General features: G+C 52.0%; 1 long non-coding RNA gene across 1 annotated transcript in view; it reads right to left on the bottom strand.

Annotated features, from left to right (window-relative positions):
- Nucleotides 1-2,462, bottom strand: part of LOC115470499 — a 69,842-nt gene extending 67,380 nt beyond the window's left edge. The window contains exon 1 of the long non-coding RNA XR_003942207.1: nucleotides 2,448-2,462. This is a non-coding gene — a long non-coding RNA (uncharacterized LOC115470499). The remainder of the gene's footprint in view (nucleotides 1-2,447) is intronic.
- Between the last annotated feature and the right edge of the window lie 15,154 nt (nucleotides 2,463-17,616).

Below are 17,616 nucleotides of genomic sequence, written 5' to 3'. Positions count from 1 at the left end.
CTCAAAGATGAGATCGATCGACAATTAGCAACTACTTTAGGGTCAAGAATACTACCTTTCAACAGAGGACACACAGAAGCCTTTTTTTTTTTTAGGTTCAGGAACAATCCCCGTCAATGATATAGTAGTTAAAGGATCTAACAAATCATACCTCAAGGCTTTAATGACCATCGGAAAACAAGTATCCAACGGACAATGAGATGGATTCATCTTATTCATTCCAAGCTTTACTTGCTCATTAGAAATTACATAAAAATTCAACCATTTCTTTTCTAAAACACAGGATAGTTCAACAGGAAAATTAACCCTATCAAAACTAGCAATATCTTCCACTTTCTTCTGGAGGAAAAAAAAATCTGCCAGGTACTTACAACCCTTAGCTCTAAGCCCAGATTTATCACAGCATTAATGCCAAGCGGTTTTTTTTTTTTTCAGAAGCACTTACCACTTCTTAATTAGGATGTGGTAAGTGCTCTTGCATAACCCTGTATTATCCAATTAATGTGTGCTAATGCAAATACACTAACTGGATTACATAGGAACATCCACCCATGACACATCCACTGTAAAAAAATTTTTTAGAAAATAGTTAATTCATGACCTAGAGATGGGAATAACTAGTGAGGTAATTAAATTCGCCGATGACACAAAATTATTCAGGGTCGTCAAGTCGCAGGAGGAATGTGAACGATTACAGGAGGACCTTGCGAGACTGGGAGAATGGGCGTGCAAGTGGCAGATGAAGTTCAATGTTGACAAGTGCAAAGTGATGCATGTGGGTAAGAGGAACCCGAATTATAGCTACGTCTTGCAAGGTTCCGCGTTAGGAGTTACGGATCAAGAAAGGGATCTGGGTGTCGTCGTCGATGATACGCTGAAACCTTCTGCTCAGTGTGCTGCTGCGGCTAGGAAAGCGAATAGAATGTTGGGTGTTATTAGGAAGGGTATGGAGTCCAGGTGTGCGGATGTTATAATGTCGTTGTATCGCTCCATGGTGCGACCGCACCTGGAGTATTGTGTTCAGTACTGGTCTCCGTATCTCAAAAAAGATATAGTAGAATTGGAAAAGGTACAGCGAAGGGCGACGAAAATGATAGTGGGGATGGGACGACTTTCCTATGAAGAGAGGCTGAGAAGGCTAGGGCTTTTCAGCTTGGAGAAGAGACGGCTGAGGGGAGATATGATAGAAGTGTATAAAATAATGAGTGGAATGGATCGGGTGGATGTGAAGCGACTGTTCACGCTATCCAAAAATACTAGGACTAGAGGGCATGAGTTGAAGCTACAGTGTGGTAAATTTAAAACGAATCGGAGAAAATTTTTCTTCACCCAACGTGTAATTAGACTCTGGAATTCATTGCCGGAGAACGTGGTACGGGCGGTTAGCTTGACGGAGTTTAAAAAGGGGTTAGATAGATTCCTAAAGGACAAGTCCATAGACCGCTATTAAATGGACTTGGAAAAATTCCGCATTTTTAGGTATAACTTGTCTGGAATGTTTTTACGTTTGGGGAGCGTGCCAGGTGCCCTTGACCTGGATTGGCCACTGTCGGTGACAGGATGCTGGGCTAGATGGACCTTTGGTCTTTCCCAGTATGGCACTACTTATGTACTTATGTACTTATGCTTAGCGTATGCAAAAAAGCATAATACTACAAAATGGTTTAATATGTTGTACAGTAGCCTGTTTTCCCCACCCTATGACTGCATCAGGGCTTAATACCCTTTAGTAAAATGGTCCCAAAGTGCAGAAAGCAATTTTTCCACTTCTCTTTCTTCTTCATTTATAAGTCTAATTTCTCTTTTTCCTTTGGTTACTCTTTCATTCTCTTCTCTTTCTCTCTCACACACCCTCTGGCTCCTTTCCTCTTCAGACAAATCCCTTGCTCCTGACCCCCTCAGTACCCAAATCCTCCCCTTCTCTTAGAAACTGTTCTCCTGCTCTTATCACAGATCCCTCAGACTGGACAGCCCATCTTTGGGTCTATTTATTTAGTTTATTATTTATTTATTACATTTGTACCCCGTGCTTTCCCGCTCATCACAGGCTCAATGCGGCTTACATAGTAACAAGAGAATACAATTTGTAGTATGAAAATCAACAAGGATGTATGTGATAGGGCAATGAACAAGGAGTAAATGGGATAAAAGAAGTATGAGTGAAAGGATAGGGAAGGTAATGAGGTGGAGCGATAAAGGCGAAGGTGCGCTAATGGATTTAGCGCACACTAATGATTAGTGTGTGCTAAATGCTGCGCAGCCCACTGTATTCCTATGGGCTCAAGAGCATTTTGCGTGGGCAAGTCACTTAACCCTCAATTACCCCAGGTACAAAATATGCACTTGTAGGTAGTATACAAGTAAAATGCTTTGACTATAACCACAAAAAGCTTCTTAGCAAAAAAAGTAAAGCACGAAGGCATAAAACTTAAGCTGCAATAACTCACCGGTAGCGCATTTACAATCCTGAGGATCCATTTCAAATCCGCGGACTTCGGCTGAACAAATGATAATACAAAAACAACCACTGTTTTGCTCTCGTTGTGTTAGTCGCTTGTTTATATAGAATTATTGCTATGAAACCGAGTGCAAACCCTAACTAAACAAATAGTAAGCGCCTCCCACATCCCGCCCAGCCCTGCACACGCTACCAACCTTATCTGAAGCCAGATGATGACGAGCGGCGAGTCCCGACTCCCGACTAGCTGCATTATACATGCGGCTGCACTTGCTACCAAGCTGCTGTGCACACGTTCCCCAGTGCAGTGCCAACCCTCTGCACTCGACCCTCCTAGCCTTTAATTTTTACACACGTTCCATAGCCTTGTTGTAGCCAGCCAGGGGTTTAAAAAAAAGTTCCCGGCTCCCTCCCTCGTCGTTGTCCTCTCCCAGAGACAGCAAAAGAGAGCCGAGCACGAGCAGCATAAGCATAGAGACTGAGGGGGGGGGGGGGGACTCGGACTCCCACATCCCACTCCCAGCAGCAGCAACACAAACAATAGCGAGCGCATGAGCAGGGGAGGGATTGGGAGGAGAGGATAGAAGAGAAGTGTAGAGATTCGAGAACATTACACAACACGCGCAGAAGGGAGGAGGAGGGAGCGAGAACTGTTCCACACATACCCCTTTCAGCCGGGGCCAACTCAGCGGCATCTTACGTTGGAGCCCTTTGGCGCGTGCAGTCCTCAATAAGTGGGTGGGAGGGTACTGTTTACAGTCGCAGCTTTGATACCATGAGGCAGATGCAGCAACCAAACGTAAAAAAATCTAAATCGTTAAAGTCCCTAACGATTTTAAAATAACGAAAAATGCACCAAAAAAAAAAGTCACACATGCTGAGATCGGTATTGAAACGTACAATGTATCAAAGAATCACAATACACATCGTTAATCGGCCCCCAAATCATGCGCAGAGCAGCCAAGCGTTATGTTAGCTGCTCTGCGCATGCCACAAACAGTCAAAACACAGTCAAATCACAAGCACATGGCTCCCAAATCAAAATCAAAATAAAAAAGGATCGGGAGGGGGCAAGGGCGCTCATCAGGAGCGTCCTGTACGGACGGCCTTGCCCCCCCCCCCCCGCTGCTCCCCACTTTCCGCCGCTCCCCCCACCCCGAAAAAGCAAAATTCAAGCAGCCCCTGCCCCCCTCCCTTCCTCACTACTCTCACCTCAGCTCCGCCTCCCGACATCCTCCGTCCGTGCCCCGCCCCCTTTTGGGGTCGTCGCCGCCATTCCCCTCCTCCATCAGGCCCCCCTTCCTCTTACCGGGCCCGTGCAGCGCCTCTCTCCTCTGTCCGAAGGCGCTGCACGGGCAAGAAGAAAGCTGAATCAGCTGATGCCTGCCTTCGCGATGGCGCGTCTTTCTCCTGCTACGCCCGCCCCTGTCTGACGTCAGTAACCTACGTAGGTTACCGACGTCAGAAAGGGGCGGGCCCAGCAGGAGAAAGACGCGCCATCGAAGCTGGGCAAAGGCAGGCATCAGGCTTTCTTCTTGCCCGTGCAGCGCCTTCGGACAGAGGAGAGAGGCGCTGCACGGGCCCGGTAAGAGGAAGGGGGGCCCGATGGAGGAGGGGAATGGCGGCGACGACCCCAAAAGGGGGCGGGGCACGGACGGAGGATGTCGGGAGGCGGAGCTGAGGTGAGAGTAGTGAGGAAGGGAGGGGGGCAGGGGCTGCTTGAATTTTGCTTTTTCGGGGTGGGGGGAGCGGCGGAAAGTGGGGAGCAGCGGGGGGGGGGGGGGCAAGGCCGTCCATACAGGACGCCTCGGACGAGCGCCCTTGCCCCCTCCCGACCCTTTTTTTATTTTTTTATTTGATGAGTTTTCTGAGGTCCTTTGGACCAATCACAGCGCTTTTAGCTCTGCTAATGCGCTGGGATTGGCTCAAAGTTTGTTTATTTTTTCACTTAACACTTTTTCCTGGCACAGAGCTGTCCTAACGAGAGGTCCAGACCTCTCGTTAGTTTTCCTGCCTTTTTCCTGCGTAAAGGCAATCGGAAAAGGTTAGTGCATGTCGTTTCAATGAGGTTTTCACACTAATTGCTCATCTCCATTCCGTTTTCGTTAGCTGCTACTGTCGTCGGAAAATAGGCTTAAGTGCATGGAAAGGATAGGAAATTCTTCCCTGAGGGCTCATTTAACGATGAAAAACGTTTAGTGCATCTACCTCCATGAGTATGATCGTGGGGAAGACGGTTTTTTTTTTTTTTTTTTAAAGACAGAGGAAGGAAATAACATCACGGAATACATGCAAATCTGCACCTTTGAGCAATCATTTCATAATGATTGCTGGTTACAACTACAATATAAATTACCCCACAGCTGGACACTATGGAGGAGCTTACGCAATATTGGAGGGTGCTCAACACCCTTAAGCTGGATCCAATGCTTTTGAGACTCACTGCAATACATCTGCACGAATTACTTCTTTCACTGGTCTCTATAGTTGATTCAGGGGCTATAGTGCAGCAGCCAGCTGTTATTGGATTTGACAAACATTATATCATATTATTTATGTGTTTGGCTTATTCCCTATTTTTATATAACCTTATAGAAAATGTAATAATATCTGCAGACTCTGCACTGCAGAGCCAGTTCAAGTATATTACCGGTCCTAGGCAAACACTCATTCTTGCTACCCCTCCCCCTAGTCCCACTCCCGCCCTTATCGCTGCTCTTAGAGGCAGATGCACTAAAGCTAAATGAGCCTTTAATGACCCTCCAACGAGGAAAATTTGATCCGTTGCATGCATCAAAGGGCTTTTACCGAGGAAGCCAGCAGCTAACGAAAACGGAATGGAGATGAGCAATTAGTGTGAAAACCCCATTGAAACGACATGCACTAACCTTTTCCAATTGCCTTTACGCAGGAAAAAGGCAGGAAATCTAACGAGAGATCTGGACCTCTCTTTTTTTTTTTTTTTTTTTAGGACAGCTCTGTGCCAGGAAAAATCATTAAGTGAAAAAATAAACAAACTTTGAGCCAATCCCAGCGCATTAGCAGAGCTAAAAGCGCTGTGATTGGTCCAAAGGACGTCAGAAAACACATCAAATAAAATAAAAAAAGGATCGGGAGGGGACAAGGGCGCTCATCAGGAGCGTCCTGTACGGACGGCCTTGCCCCCCCCCCCCCGCTGCTCCCCACTTTCCGCCGCTCCCCCCCCCCCCGAAAAAGCAAAATTCTAGCAGCCCCGGCCCCCCTCCCTTCCTCACTACTCTGTCTCCCCTCAGCTCCACCTCCCGACATCCTCCGCCCTGTGCCCCGTCCCCTCTTGGGGTCGTCACCGCCATTCCCCTCCTCCATCGGGCCCCCCTTCCTCTTACCGGGCCCGTGCAGCGCCTCTCTCCTCTGTCTGAAGGCGCTGCACGGGCAAGAAGAAAGCTGATGCCTGCCTTCGCCCAGCTTCTGTCGCGCGTCTCTCTCCTCCTGCGCCCGCCCCTGTCTGACGTCAGTAACCTACGTAGGTTACCGACGTCAGACAGGGGCGGGCCCAGGAGGAGAGAGACGCGCGACAGAAGCTGGGCGAAGGCAGGCATCAGCTTTCTTCTTGCCCGTGCAGCGCCTTCAGACAGAGGAGAGAGGCGCTGCACGGGCCCGGTAAGAGGGAGGGGGGCCCGATGGAGGAGGGGAATGGCGGTGACGACCCCAAGAGGGGACGGGGCACAGGGCGGAGGATGTCGGGAGGCGGAGCTGAGGGGAGACAGAGTAGTGAGGAAGGGAGGGGGCCGTGGCTGCTAAAGGTACGTTTGCTTTTCTTCTTGCTTAATTTAGAATGCAGGGGGAAGTGGGGCGGGGGGAACGGCGACCACGGGTGGGGGGGCAAGGACGGCCATACAGGACGCTCCTGACCAGCGCCTTTGCCCCCTCCCGACCCTTTTTTTTAATTTTTGTTTTGATTTGGGAGCCATGTGCTTGTGATTTGACTGTGTTTTGACTGATGTGGCATGCGCAGAGCAGCTAACATAACGCTTGGCTGCTCTGCGCATGATTTGGGGGCCGATTAACGATGTGTATTGTGATTCTTTGATACATTGTACGTTTCAATACCGATCTCAGCATGTGTGACTTTTTTTTTTGGTGCATTTTTCGTTATTTTAAAATCGTTAGGGACTTTAACGATTTAGATTTTTTTACGTTTGGTTGCTGCATCTGCCTCTTAATCACTTCTGTCCAGGACCTGCAAGAGCAGCAAAAGCAATAAAACAAGAAAGAAGTGTGGCGTGGAAGTTCGAAGATCAAAAGTAAATGCAGGCGCTAGAGGTCACTAGCGCTGGACTAGCATCCACATTTACATAGCACCCATGATCGACGAGGCGTCAGGTATTCTGCCCATATGATCAGAGCACTGCATTGATGCATTCTAATCGTACGGCCAGAATAATACCTTAACCCTATGCCAGCCCGTACCTAGGGCCGGTCTTAGGCAGAGGTGACCGAGGCGGCCGCATAGGGCCCCGCGCCTAAGGGGCCCCCGCACGGCGCGCCTCAACTCTGCCTTGCCTCTCCCAACCTTGGCCGCTGGACCGCCGCTGCTTGCCTGCCCTCCACCCATATCCAGCGACGCGACTCTCCTCGTTCCCCTGCTCCCCCTCCCTCCAGCCACCTGAGCCCCCTCCCGTCTGAGCCCCCTCCCCGACCCACCAAACGACCCTCTTCTGCCACCCGACCTGGCCGGCACCTGACCCAGCATTTAAAAAAAATCTACAAGCGGTGGTGCCTCGCGTCTGAGAATAAAAGAAAAAAAATCGCTTCGTCCCTCGGCCGGCCTTCTCTCATGTCTCGCCCTCTGATGTAACTTCCACAAGGGCGGGACATGAGGGAAGGCCGGCCGGCGGACGAAGCGATTTTTCTTCTTTTACTCTCAGATGCGCAAGGCACCGCCGCTTGTAGATTTTTAAAAAATGCTGGGTCAGGTGCCAGTCGGGTGGCAGAAGAGGGTCGTTTGGCGGGTCGGGGAGGGGGGGCTGGAGGGAGGGGGAGCAGGGGAACGAGGAGAGTCGCTGGACATGGGTAGAGGGCAGGGGGGACGGGGGGTTACTGGACATAGGTAGATGGCAAGGGAGGGCAGGGGGGACAGGAGGGCCGCTGGACATGGGTGGATGGAGGGGAGGGGGGTTTCTGGACATAGGTTTATGGCAGGGGGGACAGGAGGGTCACTGGACATGGGTGGATGGAGGAGAGAGATGAAATGCTGGACATGGATGGAAGCGAGGGAAGAGTGAGGAAGGAGATGAGGTGAGGGAAAAGGAAGAGAGGAGAAAAAGTGCACATGGATATAGAATAGGCAGAAGCTAGATCCACTGGACAGTCAAGTCTGCGGAAGACCCAGCTTTTACTTACGGATGTAGGGCAAGAAATTAAGAAGAAAGGCGGAAAGTAAAGAAATAAATGGAAAGGAAACCCTGGAAACGGAATTAAGAGGACAGATAGCAGCACAATCGGATACTGAGCCAGCATGATAAGAAAAAAACAAAGTCACCAAACAACAAAGGTAGAAAAAACTATTTTATTCAGGATTTATTAATTGGAATATGTCAGTTTTTGGAAATGTGCATCTGTGATATTTTTCATGTAAGTTTCAATTTTTGTAGTATTGCTGCATGCTGAGTCTGACTTCTTGAGATAACTTTCCAGTTCAGTATTTTGCCTTCATGTGTTTTTCAGGTGTGATCAAGCAGTGGCGTAGCTAGGGTAGTTGACACCTGGGGCCGGTCATTTTTTAACACCCCCCTCCAAAATCCAGTACTAGGTATACCGAGAATACAAAACACTCAGGATCTCTCGAGCAATTCTACCATACCATAAGCAGTAATTTCTACGAGTCACATAAGGAAAAGGAAAGCATTTTAAACACTACAGTGAGCACTACAAAATCAATTCACCTATTGTAAAACGAAACCAGACAGAATAGTACAGATCGTCGATCCTGCACAGTGAATGCCAACTGAAAGCCATGTCTTTTTCACAAACACAGATACACCCTAAACCAATATAGAATAAGTAATCATAAACTTTCTATTTAGACAAAAATTAAACTGAACCCTGAAGAGGCCAGACTGAGCATACAATGCAACACCACAGAAACAGAAAATGTCCCCTAGTACTGTGCGCAATATAAAGACAGCAGATGTAAATTTGAAAAAACTAACAAATACCAATCACTTTACAAATTAACAAATATAAATAAAACAAAAATAGAAAATAAAATAATATAATTTTATTGGACACATTTAGCTTTCAGAGGCCAAAACCTCCTTCCTCAGATCAATACAGTATAGTGCTGTTACAGTATCCTATCCTGACCTGAGGAAGGGGGTTTTGTTCTCCGAAAGTTAGTCAAAATGTATTAAAATTAGTCCAATAAAGCTTACCTTATTTCCATGTTCTATTTATAAGCATTTATTAACACAGCTACAATACTACTTTATCCTAAAGCAAAAAAAATAAAAATGTATATTTTATATACAGTTTGTTGTCTCTGGTTTCTGCTTTCCTCATCTTCTTTTCACTGTCTTCCTTCCATCCAGCATCTGCCTTCTCTCTCTCCCTGCCATCCTGTGTCTGCTCTCTCTCTCCTGTCTCCTCCATACAATGTCTGCCCTCTCCCTGCCCCTTCCATCCACTGTCTGCCCGCTCTCTCTCTCTCCTTTCCTTCTAGCATCTGTCCTCTCTCTCTCCTTTCCATCTAGCATCTGCCCCCTTCCATCCACTGTCTGCTCTTTCACTCCCTTCTATCCACTGTCTGCCCTTTCTCTCTGCTCCTTCAATCCACCATTTGCCCTCCTTCTCCCTCTCCCATCCATTCAGGGTCTGCCCTCCCTCTCACTCCACCTTCCATCCTGGATCTTTTCCCCCTCTTTCACTGCCCCCTCTTTTCGGCTCCCCGTTTCAGCCCCATTATCCCACCTGCGGCTGCCCCTAGTTCCAGATCCATTGATTCTCCCACCTACCCCTGCCCCAGGCATGACCCCATACTCCCTCCAGCCCACTTTTCAGACCCCAGTTCCAGCTCCATGCCCCTTCTCCCATCTGTCCCCCACCCAGTCCCTTCTGCCATCCGAGTCCCTCTCACCACATCTGTCCCCCACCCAGTCCCTTCTGCCATCCGAGTCCCCCCACCCCATCTGCCCCCCACCCAGTCCCTTCTGTCATCCGAGTCCCTCTCACCCCATCTGTCCCCCACCCAGTCCCTTCTGCCATCCGAGTCCCCCCCACCCTCACCCTGTCTCGTCTTCTCCCTGCCACCCGGTCTTTAAAAAGAAATCTCCGACGCGATAGAGAAGTGCAGCACCTCGTGTCTGCATGTAAAAGAAGTGGATCGTCTCATCGGGCCTTCCCTCACTGTCCCGCCCTTGCGGAAATAGGAAGTTGCGTCAGAGGAGGGCGGGACAGAGTGAGGGAAGGCCCAATGAGATGATCCGCTTCTTTTACTTGCAGTCGCAGACACGAGGTGCTGCGCTTCACTACCGCGTCAGAGATTTCTTTTTAAAGGGCTGGGGGGGGGGGGGGTGCCAGAGGAGCGAGAAGAGGAGCGAGCAGCGGCAGCGGTGGAGCACCCCCCTTTCTGCTGACACCCGGGGCGGACCGCCCCCACCGCCCCGCCCTTGCTACGCCACTGTGATCAAGGAAGGTGCAGTATTCTGCTAGCATATAGTTTGCAGCCCTTTTTGTTTTTTGTTTTTCACTAGGTTGTGCACTGGTGTTTTAGAGCCTGGTGTAATTACAGTTGCCTTTCCACGCCGGGTTGTAGTTCGTCCTGTCCTTGGAATTAGTGCTGTTTATGGTTTGTTAAGGTTATGAGTGTGTTTTTGCACAAGTTTGTGTATAGTGTTTTGCAGTGGAGAGATTGTGTGTTGGCCTTACTAAGGTGGCACCAAACATCAGAAAGGGTATAGAGCCTAAATCATGACACACTACCTCTAAAAGGGTATTTTGTGGCTCTACATGAGAATTGTGATATTATGATCCCTTGCTAGCTTCATATTGTTGACGGTCTGCATTTTCCGTATGGCTGGTATATTGGTGTATAAGGTATAAATTGTGACTATTTTATTTTTACTTATTTATTTTCAGTGTGTTGTCAGACAATTATGGATGACAGAAAGAGTCAGAGTCTTCTTGAGTCAGAGAGTTGTGGTATATATTTTAAAACAATTTTAATACCTTGGTGGTCTATATCTACTATAATAAAACTCACCCTCAATGTTCTGAAGACAACGTTCTGAAGTCAGTCAGACTCCCGGAACGGTTCGTAAATTCATGGTGGTGAAGCCACTGACCATGACTCTCTGCCCCGCTGTCGCGTCAAACGTCATGATGTTGAGGGCGGAAAACCTAAAGAAAACTGAAAGAAGGGATCGAACCCAGGCAGGGGGAGGAGTAGGGAAACACGTGGAGCGTGTTTCCCTACTCCTCCCCCTGCCTAGGAAACGCTGGCCACCAACCTCGCGACCCACCCGCGGACAAACTCTGCAGGGAAACCACTTCCAAAGCTCTGGAGTTCAAATGAAGCCCCGCCCACAGAATGCTGGAAGTGCAACAGCCCCCCCCCCACGCGCCACCCCCCCCCCCAAGCCACCCACTGTCGCGTAGCTTTGCTGGCGGGGGACCCGAAACCCCACCAGCACAAGTCCTGTCTTCTGACTACGGCATGATCTTCGGCATTGCTAGCCTCTGCAGGCCTCTGCAGGCAGGGCTTCTGTGCGTCTGACGTCCTGCACGTGCAGGACGTCAGACGCAAATAACCCCGCCCTGCACAGGCTAGCAGTGCCGAAGATCACACCGGAGACAGCAGACAACGCAGGACTTCTGCTGGCAAGATTTTGGGTCCCCCGCCAGCAAAACAATGCGGCGGTGGGTGGGTTGGCGGCGGAGGGGGGGGTGCATCGTGCGGAGGGGGCGGTGACGGCACTCATCAAACACACCCCTGCAATCTGGCAGCGCTTCCTTCCCTCTTCTTCAAAGCACCGCTTCCAGAAACCCCTGCCCCCCCACCCACACTCATCTGGCAGCGGTTCCTGAACCCCCCCCCCCCCCCACACACTTACTCACTCTCATTTGGCCACACTTCCTAAACCCCCACCACCACACACACTCACTCATCTGGCAGCGGTTCCTGAACCCCCCCACCACACACACACACTTACTCTCATTGGGCACACTTCCTAAACCCCCCACCACCACACACACACACTCACTCTCTCATCTGGCAGCGCTTCCTGAACCCCCCCCCCCCCACACACACACACAAACTCACTCTCATCTGGAAACGCTTGATAAACCGCCCCCCCACACACACACTCACTCACTCACTCACTCATCTGGCAGTGCTTCCAGACACCCCCCACACCCCTCTTCTTCCAAGCTGAACCCCCCAACACACCCCCTCACACCCCTCCAACACACAAACTCTCTCTCTCAAAATCTCATCTGGCAGCGCTTCCTGAACCCCCCTCCCCCCCCCCACACTCACTCATCTGGCAGCGCTTCCTGAAACCCTGTACACACACACTCACTCACTCACTCTCTCTCTCATCTGGCAGCGTTTCCTGAAAGCCCTGCCCCCCCCCCCCACACACACAGTCACTCACTAATCTGGCAGCCGTTCCTGAAACCCCCCCCCCACACACACACACACTTACTCACTCACTCTCATTTGGCCCCGCTTCCTCAACCCCCCCCCCCCCCCACACACTTACTCACTCTCAATTGGCCACACTTCCTAACCCCCCCACCACCACACACACACACTCACTCTCTCATCTGGCAGCGCTTCCTGAAATCCCTGCCCCCCCCCCACACACATTCACTCACTCCTGGCAACCCCCCCTCCCCCCCACCCACACACACACACACACTCACTCGCTCATCTGGCAGCGCTTCCTGAAACCCCTGCCCCCCCACACACTCACTCACTCATCTGGCAGCGGTTCCTGAACCCCCCCCCCCACACACACTTACGCACTCTCATTTGGCCACACTTCCTGAACCCCCACACACACACACAAACTCACTCTCATCTGGAAATGCTTGATAAACCGCCCCCCCACACACACACTCACTCACTCATCTTGCAGAGCTTCCAGACCCCCCCCACCCCTCTTCTTCCAAGCTGAACCCCCCAACACCCCCCCACCCCTCTGACACACACACACACACTCTCTCTCACTCTCATCTGGCAGCGCTTCCTGAACCCCCCTTCCCCCCCACCCACACACACTCACTCTCTCTCATCTGGCAGCGCTTCCTGAAACCCCTGCCCCCCCCCCCACACACACACAGTCACTCACTAATCTGGCAGCCGTTCCTGAACCCCCCCCCCCCACACACACACTCACTCACTCTCATTTGGCCTCGCTTCCTCACCCCCCCCCCACACACACTCACTCTCTCATCTGCCAGTGCTTCCTGAACCCACACCCCAACACAAACACTCACTCTCATCTGGCAATGCTTGATAAACCGCCTCCCCCCCACACACTCACTCATCTGGCAGCACTTCCTGAACCCCCCACACCCCTCTTCTTCCAAGCTGAACCCCCCCCAACACACCCCCCACACCCCCCCAACACACACACATACACACACTCTCTCTCATCTGGCAGCGCTTCCTGAAACCCCATACACACACACACACTCTCTCTCTCTCATCTGGCAGCGCTTCCTGAACCCCCTGCCCCCCCCCCCCCACACACACTCACTCACTCTGTCATCTGGCATTGCTTCCTGAACCCCCACACACACACACACTCACTCTCATAAGGCAGCGCTTCCTGAACCCCCCAAACCCCTCTTAGTCCAAGCTGAATCCCTCCAACACATCCCCCCCCCCCCACACACACTCTCTCTCTCCCCCTCCTCCAGCACACCAATTGCTTAGGTGCAGTGGCGGCAATCTCAGACACCAGAGAGAGAGAGGGGGGCCTGACACCAGAGAGAGAGAGGGAGGGAGGTATCTGTCACACACACACACTCTCTCTCTCACAGACAATGTCTTTCTTTCTGTCTCTCACTCTCACACACTCTATATCTCACAGTGTATCACATTCACTCTCTATGTGTCACACAGTCACTTCCATATCATCATGCTGATCAATCCATAGACTGGTGGGTTGTGTCCATCTACCAGCAGGTGGAGATAGAGAGCAAAGCTTTTGCCTCCCTATATGTGGTCATGTGCTGCCGGAAACTCCTCAGTATGTTCTCTATCTCAGCAGGTGGTGGTCACACACAGCAGCAGCTCTGGCTAGGTCTCCAAGCCTAATTTTTAGGTTTTGTTGAGTACCTGGGGTTGAGGGCTCTTCTTGAGCAAGTGCAAACCTGGTGGCGCCAGGTCCCTCCATTTCTCCCCCCTCCCGCTGGCTCCGTACAAAAAAAAAAAAAATTTTTGGATGTCCTTAAGGGCGTTTATTTCAACATTTATTTAAACGTTTATTGCAGCTACTCACTGGGACACCAGTTCGTTACAGCTCGGAGCGAGAAGCAGGTAATTTTTACCTTTTTATAGCGGGCAGGGGGGTTCCCCGATCGATCTCCACGTGGCCTATGGCGTCGGAGGGCGAGGGTGCGAAGAATCGCTCCCCGGACCGCGTGTGCGCTTCTAGCGGGGATGCGGGGGTCTTAAAGTCTGATTCGCCCCTTGTTGGGTGTCAGTTTGGAGGCCGGTCAGTGTCCCGGTTCTTCCTCCAGTGTGGCGGTTTTTCCCGCCATAAACGCCCATCCCCCGCTGCTCGCCTCCGCCATCTTGGCCGGCCACTCTGCTCGGACGGCTTCTTCTTGGGCCGCCCTTGAGCAGGGAGACGTTAATGCCATAGCCGCCCTTGATTTGGGCGACGGCAAAAAAGCGGCTAAAGTTAAGCGCCGTTCTTCCCGCGCGGCTCCTTCGTGGAGTGTCGCGCCAGACGCCATCTTGGATGCGCAGCATGTTTCTCCCCCGCTCTTGCGAGCGCCGGTTGAGGGTGCGTCTAGGTCTGTGGCCCAGGCTGCTGAAGTGCACAGTCTGGGGGGTTTCTCCCCCGAGTTTATTTTGCTGCTGCATCAGGCCTTCCTTATGCAAAACGCTGCCCCTTCTCCCTTGTTCGATAAAGGGGTTGAGGCCCCCGGAAGTAAACGCCCTCGGGTAGATTCCCAGGCCTTAGAGGACTTTGTCTCCTCTGATGTAGATGAGGGCAGCGTATCTGAGTTCTCCCAACGGTCCTTTGGGGATTCCTTGGAGGAGACGGATTCCCGCTCGGATGGAGCGGATGACCCCTCTGCAGCGCGGATCTTTCGCTCAGAGGATTTGCCCAACCTGTTAGTGCAGGCCATGAGCATTTTGAAGATTTCCTCTCCAGAGGACGTCTCTCCCTCAGCCCCTGTTGGCTCCGCCATTATGCTGGGGACGAAGCGCCCGCCTAGAACCTTCCACGTGCATGATGCCATGCACACTTTAATTTCGGCTCAATGGGATGTCCCGGAAGCGAGCCTCAAAGTGGCTAGGGCTATGTCCCGCCTCTATCCTTTGCCTAAAAGTGAACGGGAGGCCTTTCTTTGGCCTACCGTGGATTCTTTAATCACTGCGGTGACTAAGAAAACGGCGTTGCCGGTGGAAGGTGGCACGGCCCTAAAGGACGCCCAAGACAGAAGATTGGAGGCGGCCTTAAGGTCGTCCTTCGAGGCGGCTGCCTTAAGTTTGCAGGCCTCAGTTTGCGGCTCCTATGTGGCCAGGGCGTGCCTGACGATTGTGCAGCGGGCTTCCCCCTCGGATCCTTCCTTGAGGGCTGATTGGCCGGCCCTGGAATCGGGCTTGGCTTATTTGGCAGACTTACTGTATGATGTCTTGAGAGCCTCGGCTAAAGGTATGGCTCAGACAGTCTCTGCGCGGCGGTGGCTTTGGCTGAAACATTGGTCTGCTGACCACGCCTCTAAGTCCCGCCTGGCTAAGTTGCCTTTTAAAGGCAAGCTGCTCTTTGGGGTCGAGCTTGACAAAATTGTGACCGATCTCGGCACGTCTAAGGGCAAGAGGTTACCAGAGGTTAGGGCTCGGGCCAGTGCTCGCCCCAATAACTCCAGAGGACGGTTTCAGGAAGCCCGTCGGTACCGCCCGGGCAAGTCGGGCTCTTCTGCCTCCTCTTCCTTCAAGAGGAACTTCTCCCCAAGCAGCATTCCTTTCGCAGAGACCGCCGTCCCGGAGGTGCGCCTTCCGGTCCTCCCCCAGGGTCTCGTACCCAATGACGGGGTCCTGGTCCATGGCCCAGTGCAGATTGGAGGACGCCTGTCCTCGTTTCTGGGCGAGTGGACCAGGGTAACTTCAGACGCTTGGGTGCTGGAAGTCATCAGAGACGGCTACAAGCTAGAGTTCTGCCGACCCTTAAGAGACGGGTTTGTACTCTCTCCCTGCAAGTCTCCGGTCAAAGCTGTAGCAGTGCAGCAGACCTTGGACAATCTGATCCGCCTGGGTGCGGTCGTTCCGGTGCCAGAAAATCAGCTTGGCAAGGGACGTTACTCCATTTACTTTGTGGTACCAAAGAAAGGAGGTTCTGTACGGCCTATCCTCGACCTCAAAGGGGTCAATCGGGCCTTGAAAGTTCGGCACTTTCGCATGGAGACTCTCCACTCTGTTATAGCGGCAGTGAAGGCAGGGGAGTTCCTGGCATCCTTGGACATCAAGGAAGCGTTCTTGCATATTCCCATCTGGCCTCCTCATCAACGCTTTCTGTGTTTTGCAGTCCTGGGCCGACACTTCCAGTTCAGAGCCCTCCCGTTCGGGTTGGCTACTGCTCCGCAGACCTTATCCAAAGTAATGGTGGTCATCGCGGCCTTCCTGCGAAAGGAAGGAGTACAAGTCCATCCTTATCTGGACGACTGGTTGATCCGAGCCCCCTCTTATGCAGAGTGCGGCAAAGCTGTGGACCGGGTGATTGCTCTTTTGAGCTCCCTGGGGTGGATCATCAACTGGGAGAAAAGCCAGCTGCGCCCGACTCAGTCCCTGGAGTATCTGGGAGTTCGATTCGACACCCAAGTGGGCAGAGTGTTCCTGCCGGACAATCGGATTGTCAAACTTCAGGCTCAGGTGGACCAGTTCCTAGTAGCCTCTCCGCTTCGGGCTTGGGACTATGTGCAGCTGTTGGGCTCTATGACGGCCACGATGGAAGTAGTGCCCTGGGTCAGGGCTCATATGAGACCACTACAACACTCTCTGCTGCAGCGCTGGACTCCGGTGTCGGAGGATTATGCTGTGCGCCTTCCCTTGGACCCAGCAGTGCGCAAGGCGCTGAGCTGGTGGCTGAAGACAGACAAGTTGTCTGCAGGGATGCCTCTTGTGACCCCGGAGTGGATTGTCGTCACGACGGACGCCTCTTTGACGGGCTGGGGAGTCCACTGCTAGGGAAGGGCAGCGCAGGGGCTCTGGTCTCCTGCAGAGGCAAAGTGGTCTATCAACCTCCTGGAACTCAGAGCCATTCGGTTGGCGCTTTTGGAGTTCCTCCCGGTACTGGCGTTGAAGCCAGTACGGGTCCTGTCGGACAATGCCACGGCTGTGGCCTATGTCAACCACCAGGGAGGTACCAAGAGCGCCCCTCTAGCCAAGGAAGCCATGAATCTATGCCAGTGGGCGGAAGCGAACCTGGAACAGCTGTCAGCGGCCCACATTGCCGGAGTCATGAATGTCAAGGTGGACTTTCTCAGTCGCCATACCTTGGATCCCGGAGAGTGGCAGTTATCAGCTCAGGCGTTCTTGGACATCACGAAGCGCTGGGGCCAGCCGAGCCTAGATCTGATGGGCGTCATCGGCCAATTGCCAAGTGCCGCGCTTTTTCAGCAGAGGATGGGACCATCGATCTCTGGTATTAGATGCTCTTCTCCAACAGTGGCCGACACAGGAGCTTCTCTATGTGTTCCCGCCCTGGCCCATGTTGGGCAGGGTACTAGACCAGGTGGCAAAGCATCCGGGCCGAATAATCCTGGTGGGTCCAGACTGGTCCAGACGTCCCTGGTATGTGGACTTGATCAGGCTCTCAGTGGACGACCCTCTACGGCTGCCAGTGGAGCAGGGCCTGTTGCATCAGGGTCCCGTGGTGATGGAGGATCCCTCCCCCTTTGGTCTTACGGCCTGGCTATTGAGCGGCAGTGTCTGAGGA

The sequence above is a fragment of the Microcaecilia unicolor genome, chromosome 5 (assembly GCF_901765095.1).
Source record: "Microcaecilia unicolor chromosome 5, aMicUni1.1, whole genome shotgun sequence".
Classification (NCBI taxonomy): Eukaryota; Metazoa; Chordata; class Amphibia; order Gymnophiona; family Siphonopidae; genus Microcaecilia; species Microcaecilia unicolor.
Note: the sequence above shows the minus strand (reverse complement) of the source record. Positions and strands in the feature narration are given on the sequence as shown.